General features: G+C 47.2%; 1 long non-coding RNA gene across 1 annotated transcript; it reads left to right on the top strand.

Annotated features, from left to right (window-relative positions):
- The first annotated feature begins 6,595 nt into the window (after window positions 1-6,595).
- Window positions 6,596-10,534, top strand: LOC147119902 (uncharacterized). Its single transcript, XR_015078097.1, has 2 exons — window positions 6,596-6,786; window positions 9,731-10,534. It is a non-coding gene; the product is annotated as an uncharacterized LOC147119902 (long non-coding RNA).
- Window positions 10,535-16,543: the final 6,009 nt, after the last annotated feature.

Raw genomic sequence — 16,543 nt, 5'->3', positions numbered from 1 at the left:
CACATTGTTGTGGATTTTTGTCATTCCCACCTGAGTGTTTAGCATCACCTGGCTGGAGCTCAAAGGACAATCTGGGGGAGGATCGTACAGCAGGAACAGAACTACAGCCTGGACACCGTCCTTCAGGGCCACACTGAGAGGGGCAAATGGCACTTTGGTCTTTCGTGTTTTGTTAAAGTGTAAAAACACAACTGTCTTTTTCTATTGAGAAAGTTTTTTTAAATTTACGTGAAGTGATGCAATTGCTTGCGCCTGATAATGTTTCGCTCCACCTTCTTAAAAACCTGCAAAGGATTTAACCCTTTCCACTGATAGCTGTTTAAGTTTACTCAGCAACAACTTTAGTATGAAATTTAAAGACTTTGGACATTATTAAATGTAAGTTTCTTAATTTTAATTTAATATTCCCCACAGTGACAGAAGGAAAATTATGATTTGATAAATTAACCCCTTGAGCTCCAGCTCTTTTGTTATATGGAAGTTACCTTGTAAACTAATTGCAGCACTTCTGTCTCTAATGTTAAAACACTGTGTAAGCCGCCTAGCCTGGGAATCACTCATTTCTGAAATTGGAAATGGAAGATAAATTGATAGAAATGAAATTGAACATTGACAAAACCTGTCAGTTCAACAATACTGCTGTTTGGAATTTGGGATAATTTTGTAATAACAAAATGGACTTGGGCACTATATATTGGGTTATTTTTGGGAAAATAAAAGATCCTATAAAATAATGATGAATAAAAAGTGTTAATAATCAGTATTGTACTGGATAGTAAAGTTTCTCCAGGACTCATGAATGAGATATGAATGGTATAATGGGATGTGTAAAATGGAGAGAGGAAGTGATTGAGGGTGTGAGATAGAAACAGGAGAATTACACCACCAATTGGGAATTTTCCAAACTTTCTAGTGGAAGTCAGGAAAGTGTGGTTAAGAATAGTAAATTGATAGCTTTCTCTTGGAGACATTTGTGTCGCTGCCTTTAATGAACTTTTTAAGAAAACTGAATATGCTAGTCTGGCCACTACCCAAGACATCGGGACCATGCGGTGGACGATGAACAAAGACCTCCAGACAATCTTTTGATATGATCACCTGAAAGCCCGAGAGAGGCTTGTATCGGATTGCACATGTGGCACAATATTGAGATACCGGTATGAGTGTGCAAAGGTGATTTGTTATGTATGAGGCAATTACCGTCCGGGAATATATGGTGAATCTGCACTGAAGAATGGGTCTCAGACATGCTCAGTTACTTGACAACAGCAAGACATGAACTGGTTAATGTGGCTTAGGAGAGCAAGACAACTTTTAAAGCATTGACACATACTCCATCGACAAATTATCTAATGAAACAATCAGAATAGAGTTAAATACGCTGGTACCTGTTAGAGGAATTGACGTTGAAGTTGAAGTGGAGAGTTACATGGAATTTGGATTGGATGATTGGACAATTGAGGGCTAAGGAGAAATCATGTTTAGTAAGAATTATCCACAAGATGGATTTGAGTAAAAGAGATCTGGAGAATCTTTTAAGTCCAAGATTTGTTGATTAGATGTTAAACTGTAATGTTGCTTGAAATGATTGTAAGACTGAATTTAACTGTAACTGTAATAATTGTGTTTTGTAGGTAACAGAGCGTGGGAAAAACCAGTATGAATCCAGTATGAGGTGGTCTAACAGGGCCTGTCCCATCAACCAACACGTTTTACTCAATATCAAAACCTAGACATTCCCCTGTTGTCGAAGGGCTTCAGTGAGCTTGTGATGTGACTGAACTCCTCCCTAAAGCATTTTTATGTTTTGGAGCAAGAAAACTCGAGAATAGATATTGAAATTGACAGCATAGAGGACAACTCACACTGGTGGGATATTGGGCTTAATACATCAGCACACCCTTAGGGTTGTATTATTTCACACGCTCTGGCAGTTCTCCAACTTGTAATGATAATATATTTGATATATCTATAACCTTTGATACATAAGCCAATTGTATACTCATGCCTATGACTAACCATCACTAACAAATTAATTAAGCACATCGAAAGAGAAGATCTGAAGCAATGTAGAGGAGATCCAGGCGGGGTAACATCAGGAAAGATAGAAGAAACAGAGGATACCCCAGGTGGGGCAGAATTGGAACACCAGACAGTGAATTGAATTTGAGTAAGGGGTCAGATCAGGGCCGTTACTGCCAGATCGTATGATGGAGCAATAGGAGCAGTGGGTGGAGGAGAAGGATAGACTGGGATGCACTAGAAGGCACGGCTGACATGATGGTTGGGGAGACCCCGGGGTGTCCTCCAGCCATGAAGATAGGTGGTCGACCCCTGTGAGTGTCATAGTTAGCACACAGGCCTATAATGAAAAGGGGGATAAAACCTCAATTGAGAAGTGCTCCGTTCCCCTCAATTAGAGGACTCCAATTTGCAGCAACGCTAGTCAGAGAATAGATTGAAGTAGATGAGGAATCAATATTTAAAATATTTCATCCTCGAGGTGGGGACTTGTGCAAAAGGTTGATATTTAGAGATATTTAGTAGACGAGGATCATATATGTATAACTTCAAGTGTAGCCATTGACCAAATAATATTACCCATAATTACTCCTGGGTAACTAAAAACCTAAGACTTGTTCATAATGTAGCTGTGAAGGACAGTCTAAAGCAGTTTTGACTGAGTTTTGATAACAAACAGCCACAGACTGTGAGCGAAGGTTAAATTGCTAAAAAAAAAACAGAATAAGGTGCTAAGTAGAAATTAGAATTCGCTTACAAAAACTAAATGCAATGATTTTTAAAAAAATAATTAGTATAAGGACATAAAATGAGAGAGATCATGAAGATAAGGCATTTTATCTGGTCAATTAAAGTGAGATAGTCTGGCTACCTCAAGACTAGTGAAACAGCACTGATATGGGCCCTTGGTATAAAGGCCTTGTACCAGGGAAGCTAGAAATGAAAGAGATAAAGTAAATTCCAATGGGGTGAAAAACTATAAATAAGATAACACTGGCAAAGTTGGTGGAAAAATATTGGAAAGGCGGGATGCTACCTTAGTCTCAATGACTATTTTGACCATTAGAACCAATTATAAAAGGTGATTTTGTTAAAGACTATATATGGACACAGGCCAACCCAGCTTTTGATAAAAGGGTTAAAACCTCGATACTCAAAGAATAACTTCACACACACCTGCTGCGAGAACAAAGGAACAGACTGATGATGATGGCATCTGTGTCCGAGAGGTTCCAGAGACCTAAGGCTGCGAGCTACTCATTAAAACTATCGCCTAATATTAAGTATATTATGCTGTATGCTTAATAAATCTTGATCTATTGCTCAAACATACTGGCTGCTGCCTATTGGTGTCTTGTCCAAGAACTCAGAGATCATTAAGGTCTCACAGTGTCATAGTGTAAATTGTCCCTAGATTTGGTGTCACAGTGTAACTGGTCCCTTGGTTTGATGTCTCAGTGTAAGTTGTCCTTGGATTTGGTGTCACAGTGTAAGTGGCCCCTGGAATTGGTGACAGTGCAAATACTCCCTGGATTTGGTGTCACAGTGTAAGTGGTCCCCACATTTGGTGTCATCGTGTAAGTTGTCCCTGGATTTGGTATCACAGTGTAAGTGCTCCCTGGATTTGATGTCTCAGTGTAAGTGGTCCTTGGATTTGGTATCTCAGTGTAAGTGGCCTCTAGATTTGGTGTCACACTGTGAGTGGCCCCTGGATCTGGTGTCGTAGTGTAAGTGCTCCCTGGAATTGATGTAACAGTGTAAGTTGTCTCTGGATTTGGTGTCAAGTTGTAAGTGGTCCCTGGACTTGATGTCTCGGTGTAAGTGGTCCCTGGATTTCGTGTAACACTGTAAGTGGTCCCTGGATTTGGTGTCTCAGTGTAAGTGGTCCCAGGATTTCGAGTCTCATTGTAAGTGGTGCATGGATTTGGAGCCACCGTGTAAGTGATCCTTGGATTTCATGTCTCAATGTAAGTGATCCCCACACAGAGGGGGTTCCTACATGTGGCAGCCCATCCGGCGGGGCCTGCTGGGTCAGGATATAAAGAGACCGCGAGCTGTTCCTCTTCCCACTGCCTGAGGGAAAGGGGCAGATATTTAAAGGGACAGTGACTCCCCTTTCTCTGCATATTTATATTTAAAGGGACAGTCTTCTTTGTCTTGGAGTGTCAGAGGTCTCGGCTAACAGGGCTCCTATTATTGGGTTCAGATTAGGGGATAGGGACAGAAACAACTATTGACAGCACCAGTGTAACTAGACGCACCCTTTTTCATTTGGTGTCACAGTGTAAGTGGTCCCTGGATTTGATGTCTCAGTGTAAGTTGTCCACACTTAGAGCTGTTTTCCCAGGCCCTGTCTCCACACAGAGCGGGTCGCTACGTGTCGCCAACAAGGCTAGGTTATAAAGAGACCGAGCGCTGTTCCTCCTCCCACTGCCTGGGGGAATGGGCCGGATATTTAAAGTGACAGGGACCCCCCTTTCTCTGCCTATTTATATTTAAAGGGACAGACCTGTTTATCTTGGAGTGTCGGCGGACTTCACTAACAGAGCTCCCATGAACAGTCGCTCCCTTCTGTAATGTGCAGTGATTGTAAACCTGTCTGTTTCAGTGACTTGAGCCTTTCTAAAATGTCTCTGTTTTTGAAGATCCATTTGACTTGCTTGATTAATTTGGAAAGACTTCAAAATTTTGCAGTGTGATGAAGGTTTTGTTTAAAGGCGGAATAGCATTTGTTTCTAAATATTCTTCTCTAACCCTCCCCACCCCGCCCCCACCTATGCTTTAAAGCACTCTGCACCACTGACTGGGAAGGTCCCAAATTCAATCCTTGATCTGTGCTGTTAGTTGATATCAACCAAGGCAGCAGTTCAGGGGCTATAATTGGCCTCAGTACCACTGGTTTAAATAAGAGTAAGAATCAGACACAGCCCCTACTCTTGATGGCGATCCAGTGACCTCAACTGGGAAGTGTATGTATGTTAATTGAGGGCAGGATTGGACTCGGCTGTGATGCCTACCACAGTGGAAATGCTGCTGACACTCACTGTGTCGGCTGATGGTGAGGCACCAGAGGTTAACTAATGTATGTGGAATTGCACCCAGCCAGATTCAGCCCCTTCTGGAGAGAAGCGGATAAACAAAATCACAGATGGTGCACTGAATGTTTTTCGACAGTAAGAATGGATTCAGTTGACCGTCTGAGGTGGAAACTCATGGATACAGTCACACCGGGAAGAGGCCATTCACCAGCCTCGGGTGACTGTCTGTGTTTCCTCCGGGTGCTCCGGTTTCCTCCCACAGTCCAAAGATGTGCGGGTTAGGTTGATTGGCTATGATAAATTGACCCTTAGTGTTAGGGGGATTAAATACGTGGGGTTACGGGGATAGGGTGGGACATGTGTTGGTGTAGGGGTTACGGGGATCGGGTGGGATATGTGTCGGTGCAGGCTTGATGGGCCGAAATGGCCTCTATCTGCACTGTGGGGTTTCTGTGATTTCTGTGATCTCACCAATTAGCACACAAACATTTTCGTAATGGGGAATATCTGTTGACTGCTCTGTATGTAGAAATGGATTCTATTGACTATCCCATTTACTGACACACCAGCACAGTCACATGGTAGAGAGACCATTTAGATACTTCAGGTGTGGGAAGGGCTTCACTCCGTTGCCCCAACTCCAGAGTGTCCACATTGAGAACAGTTGCTGTAAATACTCTGACTGTGAGAAAAGCTTTCAAAGTTCAAAGCAGCTGGTTCACGATCAGCGCATTGATACTGGAGAGAGGCTGTTTCAATATCCTGTGTATGGGAAGAAATTCACCCCACCTGCTGAGACTCCAGTGAGTTCACATGTGACTGCAGGGGTTTGGATTCTGTTATTAATCACATCCAGGACTGAACCATGGCAGAATGCCCGTGCACTTGGGTTTCTGTGTGAATTATTGATGAATTTTCCGTGTGAATTATTGATGAATTTTCCGTGTGAATTATTGATGAATTTTCTCTCAATGGGATCACAGAAACTCATACACATTCACTAATTAGGGCTTTCAATGGCGGGGCTATTACCCAGCATGCACGCGGGGGAGAATGTGCCCCATTCACACTGGAGGAGCCCAGCGCGCATGCGCACTGCCCGCCTATATTTGGAGCATGCGCACTGTCAGCGTGCTCAGAGCCAGGCGAGTGTGACAAGCGGACAGGGGCGGGAGACCCGATTACGAATCAGTGGGGCTCAGAGGGGTAACACATTCGGCGGATGAGCTTCATAAGTATCTGGTGTAGGCCGCAAACCCCGAATGAGAACCTACAGGTTCCGCGTTTGCAGCTCCGGGTTTTTTTCCTGGCAACAGGCCCAGGATAGCGGCGGCCATCTTTGTAAAGGACAGCTGAGAATTTGTGCGCTGCCATCTTGCTTCATTAAATAGTAGATCGCATGCGCGGCAAGTCAGCACCTTCAGGGGAGGAGAGGGAGGGGAACCAGTGAGTGTTCAACTGAACCCAGCCAGAGTCAGTACCTTCAGGGGAGGAGGAGAGAGGGGAACCAATGAGTGTAGAACTGAACCCAGCCAGCGTTAGCACCTTCAGGGGAGGAGAGGGAGGGGAACCAGTGAGTGTAGAACTGAACCCAGCCAGAGTCGGCACCTTCAGGGGAGGAGAGAGAGAGGGGAACCAGTGAGTGTAGAACTGAACCCAGCCAGAGTCAGCACCTTCCAGCTAGAAGGACGCACGGTCTTCCGCGCCGACAGAACTGCAGACTCTGGTAAGAGCAAGGGAGGCGGTTTGTGCATTTACACTAACAATGCCTGGTGCACTAACAATGCCTGGTGCACTAACACGGACATAATCGATAGATCCTGTTCGGCTGATTTGGAATTCCTCATGGTAAGGTGCAGACCCTTCTACCTGCCTCGGGAATTCACGGCTGTTATCATCACTGCGGTCTACATCCCACCACACGCTAATGCCAAACTAGCACTGAAGGACCTCTACAGGGCCATCAGCGAACAACAAACTGCGCACCCAGACGGAGCTTTTATCGTCGCGGGGGACTTCAATCACATAAACCTAAAATCTGTACTCCCGAAATTCCACCAGAATGTTTCCTGCCCCACAAGAGGGGAGAACACACTGGATCAAGTCTACACGAGCATTGTAGATGCTTATAAGGCCATTCCCTGCCCCCACCTTGGGAAGTCTGACCACCTCTCCCTGTTTCGAGCCCCAGCATACAAACCGCTCATCAAAAGAGTGAGAACGTCAGTGAGATCAGTGAAAATATGGCCAGAGGGGGCAGTCTCAGAGCTTCAGGATTGCTTCAAACGCACTGATTGGAGCATGTTTGCCCATAATGACATCGAGGAATACGCATCCACAGTGCTATTCTACATTAACAGTTGCGTCGAGGTCGTCACAACCCATAAAAATATATCAGGACATACCCCAACCAGAAACCCTGGATGAACGGAGAGGTCCGCTCGCTGTTGAAAGCACGCGACGCAGCATTTAAATCTGGCGACGCGGCGGCTTACAGTGCAGCTAGGACCAACCTAAAAAAGGGTATCAGGACTGCCAAAAGTAAACAGACACTGCGGATAGAGGATCATTTCCACAACAACTCGGACCCCCGGCACATGTGGCAAGGCATCCAGTCAATCACTGACTACAAGAGTAAAAACACCAGCCCCCCCGGTTAGCGATGCCTCCCTTCCGGAGGAGCTTAACAACTTCTACGCTTGCTTTGACAGGGACAACAGGGAGCCGGCTACCAAAGCCTTGCCACCCCCGGAAGACCAGGTGCTCACTCTGTCGACCTCCGACGTAAGGGGTGTTCTACGCGGAGTGAACACACATAAGGCTGCTGGACCTGATGGCATCCCTGGACGGGTACTCAAGGAATGTGCTGATCAGCTGGCTGATGTCTTCACCGCCATCTTCAATCTGTCATTGGCCCAGGCAGTAGTCCCTACATGCTTCAAGACCGCTACCATTATTCCTGTGGCAAAGCAAACGGCTGTGACGTGCCTGAACGACTATCGACCTGTCGCACTCATACCCATCATAATGAAGTGTTTCGAGAGACTGGTCCTGGCTCACATCAAAGCCAGTGTTCCCGCCTCTCTTGACCAACACCAGTTTGCCTATCGTGCAAACAGATCAACGGAGGATGCAATCACAACTGCTCTACACTCTGCACTGAATCACTTAGACGGTAAAGAGACCTACATCAGAATGCTGTTCATAGACTACAGCTCAGCATTCAACACTATCGTCCCCAACAAGCTGACCACCAAACTCCACACTCTTGGCCTGAACACTTCCCTCTGCAATTGGACCTTGGACTTCCTAACAAACAGACCCCAGTCTGTCAAATTAGGTAACCACACCTCCCCCCCGCTGACCCTGAACACGGAGGCCCCACAAGGATGTGTGCTGAGCCCCCTCCTCTACTCCCTCTTCACCCACGACTGTGTGGCTGTTCATGGTTCCAACACCATCATCAAGTTTGCGGATGATACCACGGTAGTAGGCCAGATCACCAACAACGATGAGTCAGCCTACAGGGAGGAGGTCCAGCATCTCGTGAAGTGGTGCGCCGATAACAACCTGGCCCTTAACATCAAGAAAACCAAAGAAATCATTGTGGACTTCAGGAAGTCTAAAGGCGGAAGTCACACCCCCATCCACATCCATGGGGCTGTGGTGGAAAGGGTGGACAGCTTTAAGTTCCTCGGAGTCCACATCACGGAAGACCTCTCCTGGTCCCTCAATACCTCCTCTCTGGTGAAGAAGGCCCAGCAGCGCCTATATTTCCGTAGGAGGCTGAAGGGATGTAACCTGTCACCCCTGATCCTCTCTAACTTTTACCGCTGCACAATAGAGAGCATCCTGACGAACTGTATCACAGTATGGTATGGCAGCTGTAGCTACTATGACCGGAAAGCCCTGCAGCGGGTAGTCAAAACTGCCCAACGCATTACCGGCACCCGGCTACCGACCATAGAGCACATATACCAGAAACGCTGTTTACGGAGGTCACGGTCCATCATCAAAGACCCTACCCACACCAGCCACAGTCTGTTCACCCTCCTGCCATCTGGGAGACGCTACAGATGCATTTGCACCCGAACGACCAGATTTAGGAACAGCTTCTTTCCCAGGGCTGTCATCTTACTGAACTCCACAAATAAACTCTAAAGCCTGCACATCTGCCAATGCACTTTATTATGTTTATGTTTATGTATTACAAGCCAAATTAATGTTGAATGTTTAAATGTCTTAATCTAAATGTACACTCTCGGGAGCCGCAAGCCTACATTTCGTTGTACTGCACTTGTGCACTAACAACGACAATAAAGTTGATTATTATTATTATTATTTTATTTATTATTCAGGGGAGGCGAGGGAGGGGAACCAGTGAGTGCAGAACTGAACCCGGCCAGAGTCAGCACCTTCAGGGGAGGGGAGGGAGGGGAACCAGTGAGTGTAGAACTGAACCCAGCCAGAGTCAGCACCTTCAGCGAGAAGGAAAACGTGTTGCAGAAGGTGCGATGGGTTTGGATTTCACCACAGGGAGGGAGGGAGTTTGTGTGAGATGGAGATTTACAGGTTTGGAGTAACATAAGAATGTTTCATAGAAACTAGAATTGTCTGTTCTGAATTTCTATCCTCTACTTAGTGATGTCTTTTGTAAACTCCTTTTACAGGCTGTGAGAAGGGGAGGATTTACAGACCGGAAACTCAAACCGAACATCATTTCAAGATCTGACAGAGTCACTCCATTCATCAGGGCCTGAATATCATCGGCCTTTGAATGTGGAAGGAGAAATGTTTGTTTGTTCTGTCTATGGGAAAAGATTTCAAAACATCAGTGTGACTGGAAAAGCACCGAAACACACACACCCGAGCCTGTGGAAAGAGCTTTAACCAGGTACACAGCCTGAAAAAACATCGCATCATTCACAGCGGGGAGAAACCGTACACATGTCCTGTGTGTGGACGAGGCTTCAACAGATCATCCAACCTGGAGCGACACAAGGACACCTGCACGTTTGGACTGTGGGCAGGGATTCAGTTACCAGGCCCAGCTGGAAATTCTTCGACGCAGTCACACCGGGGAGAGACTGTTCACCTGCTCTGTGTCTGGGAAGGGATTCACTCACTCCTCCAGCCTCACTTCACACCAACGTGTTCACACTGCTAAGAGACCTTTTAAATGTTCTGACTGTGAGAAGAGCTTTAAAAGCACAAGGGAAGTTCTGAAACACCAGCGAGTTCACACTGGGGAGTGGCCGTTCAACTGCTCAGAGTGTGGGAAGGGATTCGTTCAGTCGTACACCAGCGAGTTCACAAGCGACTGCTTGGATTGGATTCTGCTGTTATTGCACATCCAGGACTGAAGCATGTTCATTCTGACGGTTGGGGTTTGTTTCTGCTGATAAGCTCCAGCCCAGTTAGAGGGGTTATTAATATTTTGATATCTGTCAAATAGATTAACTTTATTTCTAACACACCGTGGTTCGAGTCCTCAATTTCTACAAGATAAGAGGAGACTAATTGATGTCCTGTTAATGACACTTCCATTTTTGGGCCTTATCTCTTTTCTAACTCAAGATTATTTCAGTTCTCATACCTTTAGTTACTCTCGTGCACAAGCCCCAGCTCCCCAAACCTTCCAGAGTGCCTCTCCTAGCCTAGGTATCAAGTGAGGGTATCGGTAACATGTCCGTGTACCTGCCCTGGGATGTTTGATGGGACAGTGTAGAGGGAGCTTTACTCTATATCTAACCCATGCTGTAGCTGCCCTGGGAGTGTTTGATGGGACAGTGTGGACGTAGCCTTACTCTGTATCTAACCCGTGCACTAGCTGCCCTGGGAGTGTTTGATGGGACAGTGTAGAGGTAGCTTTACCATATACCTAACCCGTGCTGTACCTGCCCTCGGAGTGTATTATGATGGAACAGTGTAGAGGGAGTCTTGCTCTGTATCTAACCCGTGCTGTCCCTGCCCTGGGTATGTTTGATGGGACAGTGTTGAGGGGGCTTCATATCTAACCCATGCTGTACCTGCCCTGGGAGGGTATAACAGGACAGTGTGGAGGGAGCTTTACTCTGTATCTAACCTGTGCTGTATTAGCCCTGGGAGTGTTTGATGGGACAGTATAGAGGGAACTTTACTCTGTATCTAACCCATGCTGTACCTGCCCTGGGAGTGTTTGATGGAACAGTGGAGAGGGAGCTTTACTCTGTATCTAACCTGTGCTGTACCTGCCCTGGGAGTGTTTGATGGGACAGTGGAGAGGGAGCTTTACTCTGTATCTAACCCATGCTGTAGCTGCCATGGGAGTGTTTGATGGGACAGTGTAGAGGGAGCATCACTCTTTATCTAACCCGTGCTGTACCTGCCCTGGGAGTGTTTGATGGGACAATGTAGAGGGAACTTTACTCTTTATCTAACCTGTGCTGTATTAGCCCTGGGAGGGTTTGACTGGACAGTGTGGAGGGAGCTTTACTCTGTATCTAACCCATGCTGTAACTTGCCCTGGGAGTGTTTGATGGAACATTGTAGAGGGAGCTTTGCTCTGTATCTAACCCATGCTGTAGCTGCCACGGGAGTGTTTGATGGGACATTGTAGAGGGAGCTTTACTCTGTATCTAACCCGTGCTGTACCTGCCTTGGCAGTGTTTGATGGGACAGTGTAGAGGGCACTTCACTCTGTTACTGACCTATGCTGTATCTGCCCTGGGAGTGTTTGATGGGACAGGGTAGACGGAGCTTTACTCTGTATCTAACCCGTGCTGTAGCTGCCCTGGGAGTGTTTGATGGGAGGGTGTAGAAGTAGCTTTACTCTGTATAAAACCCGTGCTGTCCCTGCTCTGGGAGTGTTTGAAGGGACAGTGTAAAGGGTGCTTTACTCTGTATCTAACCCGTGCTGTACCTGCCTTGGCAGTGTTTGATGGGACAGTGTAGAGGGCACTTCACTCTGTTACTGACCTATGCTGTATCTGCCCTGGGAGTGTTTGATGGGACAGTGTAGAGGGAGCTTTACTCTGTATCTTACCCGTGCTGTAGCTGCCCTGGGAGTGTTTGATGGGACAGTGTACAGCGAGCTTTACTCTGTTTCTAACCCGTGCTGTTTCTGCCCTGGCAGTGTTTGATGGGACAGTATAGAGGGAGCATTACTCTGTTTCTAACCAGTGCTGTTCCTGCCCTGGGAATGGTTGATGGGACAGTGTAGAGGGAACTTTACTCTATATATCTAACCCGTGCTGTACCTGCCCTGGGAGGGTTTGACGGAGCAGTGTAGAGGGAGCATTACTCTGTATCTAGCCCGTGCTGTACCTGCCTAGGGAGTGTTTGATGGGACATTGTAGAGGGGGCTTTACTCTGTATGTAACATGCGCTGTACCTGCCATGGGAGTGATTGATGAGACAGTGTAGAGCGAGCTTTTCTCTGTATCTAACCTGTGCTGTACCTGCCCTCGCAGTGTTTGATGGGATAGTGTCGCGGGAGTTTTACTCTGTATCTAACCTGTGCTGTACCTGCCCTGGATGTGTTTGATGGGACAGGGTAGGGGGAGCTTTATTCTGTATATATCCCATGCTGTCCCTGCCCTCGGTATGTTTGATGGGACAGTATAGAGGGAGCTTTACTCTGTATCTAACCCGTGCTGTACCTGCCCTGTGGATGTTTGATGGGACACTGTAGAGGGTGCTTTACTCTATATCTAACCCATGCTGTATCTGCCCTGGGAGTGTTTGATGGGACAGTGTAGAGGGAGCTTTACTCTGTATATAACCGATGCTGTAACTTGCCCTGGGAGTGTTTGATGGGACAGTGGAGAGGGAGCTTTACTCTGTATCTAACCCATGCTGTCCCTACCCTGGGAGTGTTTGATGGGACAATGTAGAGGGAGCTTTACTCTGTATCTAACCCGTGCTGTAGCTGCCCTGGGAGTGTTTGATGGACAGTGCAGAAGGGGCTTTACTCCTGTATCTCAACTATGCTGTAACTGCCCTGGGAGTGTTTGATGGGACAGGGTAGGGGGAACTTTATATCTAACCCGTGCTGTCCCTGCATGGGAGTGTTTGATGGGACAGTGTAGAGGGAGCTTTACTCTGTATCTAACCCATGCTGTAGCTGCCATGGGAGTGTTTGATGGCACATTATAGTGGGAGCTTTACTCTGTATCTAACCTGTGCTATCCCTGCCATGGCAGTGTTTGATGGGACAGTATAGATACATAGATACATAGAAGATAGGAGCAGGAGTAGGCCATTCGGCCCTTCGTGCCTGCTCCGCCATTCGATGAGATCATGGCTGATCCTTTAATTCAGTATCCCGTCCCCGCCTTCTCTCCGTAACCCTTAACCCCTTTTGCCCGTAGAAATATATCTAATTCCCTCTTAAATATATTTAATGAGCTGGCGTACACTGCCCTCTGTGGCAATGAGTTCCACAGGTTCACCACTCTCTGAGTGAAGAAATTCCCCCTCATCTCTGTCCTAAATGGTTTAGCCCTTATCCTTAAATTATGTCCTCTAGTTCTGTTCTCACCCGCCAAGGGAAACATTCCTTCTGCATCCAGTCTGTCTAGACCTGTCAGAATTTTATACACTTCTATGAGGTCCCCTCTCAATCTTCTAAACTCCAGTGTGTACATCCCTAAACTACATAGTCTCTCCTCATAGGTCATTCCCGCCATTCCTGGTATCAGCCTGGTGAATCGCCGCTGCACCCCCTCCATGGCAAGAACATCCTTCCTCAGATGAGGCGACCAAAACTGTACACAGTACTCGAGGTGTGGTCTCACCAGTGCCCTGTACAGCTGCAGCAAGGTATCCCTGTTCCTGTATTCTAACCCTTTTGCTATGAAGGCCAGCATACCGTTTGCCTTCTTGACCGCCTGTTGCACCTGCATGCTCGCCTTCAGTGACTGGTGTACAAGAACACCCAGGTCTCTCTGTACTTCCCCCTCTCCCAATCTATTGCCATTTAAATAATAATTTGCCCTCCCGTTCCTGCACCCAAGGTGGATAACTTCGCACTTGTCCACATTATAGTGCATCTGCCATTTATCCGCCCAATCGCCCAGTCTGTCCAAATCGCTCTGGAGCTTCCTGGTCTCTTCCTCTGAGCCCACCCCCCCTCCTAGTTTAGTGTCGTCTGCAAATTTGGAAATGCTGCATCCGACTCCCTGATCCAGGTCATTAATGTAAATTGTGAACAGCTGGGGGCCCAGGACAGATCCCTGTGGTACCCCACTTGTTACTGCCTGCCATTCAGAAAATGAGCCGTTTATTCCAACTCTCTGTTTTCTATCTGACAGCCAGTTCCCTATCCACGCCAAAACTTTCCCCTTTATCCCATGAGCCTCAATTTTCCATGCTAATCTTTTATGTGGGACCTTATCGAAGGCCTTTTGGAAGTCCAGGTACACCACATCTACTGACAGTATAGAGGGAGCATTACTCTGTATCTAGCCCGTGCTGTACCTGCCTAGGGAGTGTTTGACGGGACAGTGTAGACGAAGCTTTACTCTGTATCTAACCCGTGCCGTATCTGCCCTGGCAGTGTTTGATGGGATAGTGTCGCGGGAGTTTTACTCTGTATCTAACCTGTGCTGTACCTGCCCTGGAAGTGTTTGATGGGACATTGTAGAGGGGGCTTTACTCTGTATGTAACACGTGCTGTACATGCCTTGGGAGTGATTGATGGGACAGTGTAGAGGGAGCTTTACTCTGTATCTAACCCCTGCTGTACCTGCCCTGGCAGTGTGTGATGGGGCAGTGTAGAGGGAGCTTTACTCTGTATCTAACCAGTGCTGTTCCTGCCCTGGGAATGGTTGATGGGACAGTGTAGAGGGAACTTTACTCTATATATCTAACCCGTGCTGTACCTGCCCTGGGAGGGTTTGACGGAGCAGTGTAGAGGGAGCATTAGTCTGTATCTAGCCCGTGCTGTACCTGCCTAGGGAGTGTTTGATGGGACATTGTAGAGGGGGCTTTACTCTGTATGTAACATGCGCTGTACCTGCCATGGGAGTGATTGATGAGACAGTGTAGAGCGAGCTTTTCTCTGTATCTAACCTGTGCTGTACCTGCCCTCGCAGTGTTTGATGGGATAGTGTCGCGGGAGTTTTACTCTGTATCTAACCTGTGCTGTACCTGCCCTGGATGTGTTTGATGGGACAGGGTAGGGGGAGCTTTTTTCTGTATATATCCCATGCTGTCCCTGCCCTCGGTATGTTTGATGGGACAGTATAGAGGGAGCTTTACTCTGTATCTAACCCGTGCTGTACCTGCCCTGGGAGTGTTTGATGGGACAGTGTAGAGGGAGCTTTACTCTGTATATAACCGATGCTGTAACTTGCCCTGGGAGTGTTTGATGGGACAGTGGAGAGGGAGCTTTACTCTGTATCTAACCCATGCTGTAGCTGCCATGGGAGTGTTTGATGGGACATTGTAGTGGGAGCTTTACTCTGTATCTAACCTGTGCTATCCCTGCCATGGCAGTGTTTGATGGGACAGTGCAGAGGGAGCTTTACTCTGTATCTAACCCGTGCTGTCCCTACCCTGGGAGTGTTTGATGGGACAATGTAGAGGGAGCTTTACTCTGTATCTAACCCGTGCTGTAGCTGCCCTGGGAGTGTTTGATGGGAGGGTGTTGAAGTAGCTTTACTCTGTATACAACCCGTGCTGTCCCTGCTCTGGGAGTGTTTGAAGGGACAGTGTGAAGGGTGCCTTACTCTGTATCTAACCCGTGTAGTACCTGCCCTGGGTGTGTTTGATGGAACAGTGTAGAGGGAGCTTTACTCTGTATCTTACCCGTGCTGTAGCTGCCCTGTGAGTGTTTGATGGGACAGTGTACAGCGAGCTTTACTCTGTTTCTAACCCGTGCTGTTCCTGCCCTGGCAGTGTTTGATGGGACAGTATAGAGGGCGCATTACTCTGTATCTAACCCGTGCTGTACCTGCCCTGGCAGTGTGTGATGGGGCAGTGTAGAGGGAGCTTTACTATGTATCTAAACTGTGCTGTACCTGCCCTGGCAGTGTGTGATGGGGCAGTGTAGAGGGAGCTTTACTCTGTATATAACCGATGCTGTAACTTGCCCTGGGAGTGTTTGATGGGACAGTGGAGAGGGAGCTTTACTCTGTATCTAACCCATGCTGTAGCTGCCATGGGAGTGTTTGATGGCACATTGTAGTGGGAGCTTTACTCTGTATCTAACCTGTGCTATCCCTGCCATGGCAGTGTTTGATGGGACAGTGTAGAGGGAGCTTCACTCTGTTACTGACCCATGCTGTTCCTGCCTAGGGAGTGTTTGATGGGACAGTGTAGAGGGAGCTTTACTCTGTATCTAACCCATGCTGTACCTGCCCTGGCAGTGTTTGATGGGACAGTGTAGAGGGAGCTTTACTCTGTATCTAACCTGTGCTGTACCTGCCCTGGGAGTGTTTGATGGGACAGTGTAGAGGGAGCTTTACTCTGTATCTAACCCATGCTGTAGCTGCCATGGG

This window comes from Somniosus microcephalus, chromosome 4 (assembly GCF_052327205.1).
Source record: "Somniosus microcephalus isolate GS21.2 chromosome 4, FLI_Smic_1.0, whole genome shotgun sequence".
In the NCBI taxonomy this organism is placed as follows: domain Eukaryota; kingdom Metazoa; phylum Chordata; class Chondrichthyes; order Squaliformes; family Somniosidae; genus Somniosus; species Somniosus microcephalus.
The sequence above is the reverse complement of the archived record's forward strand: the minus strand, read 5'-3'. Positions and strand labels throughout refer to the sequence as shown.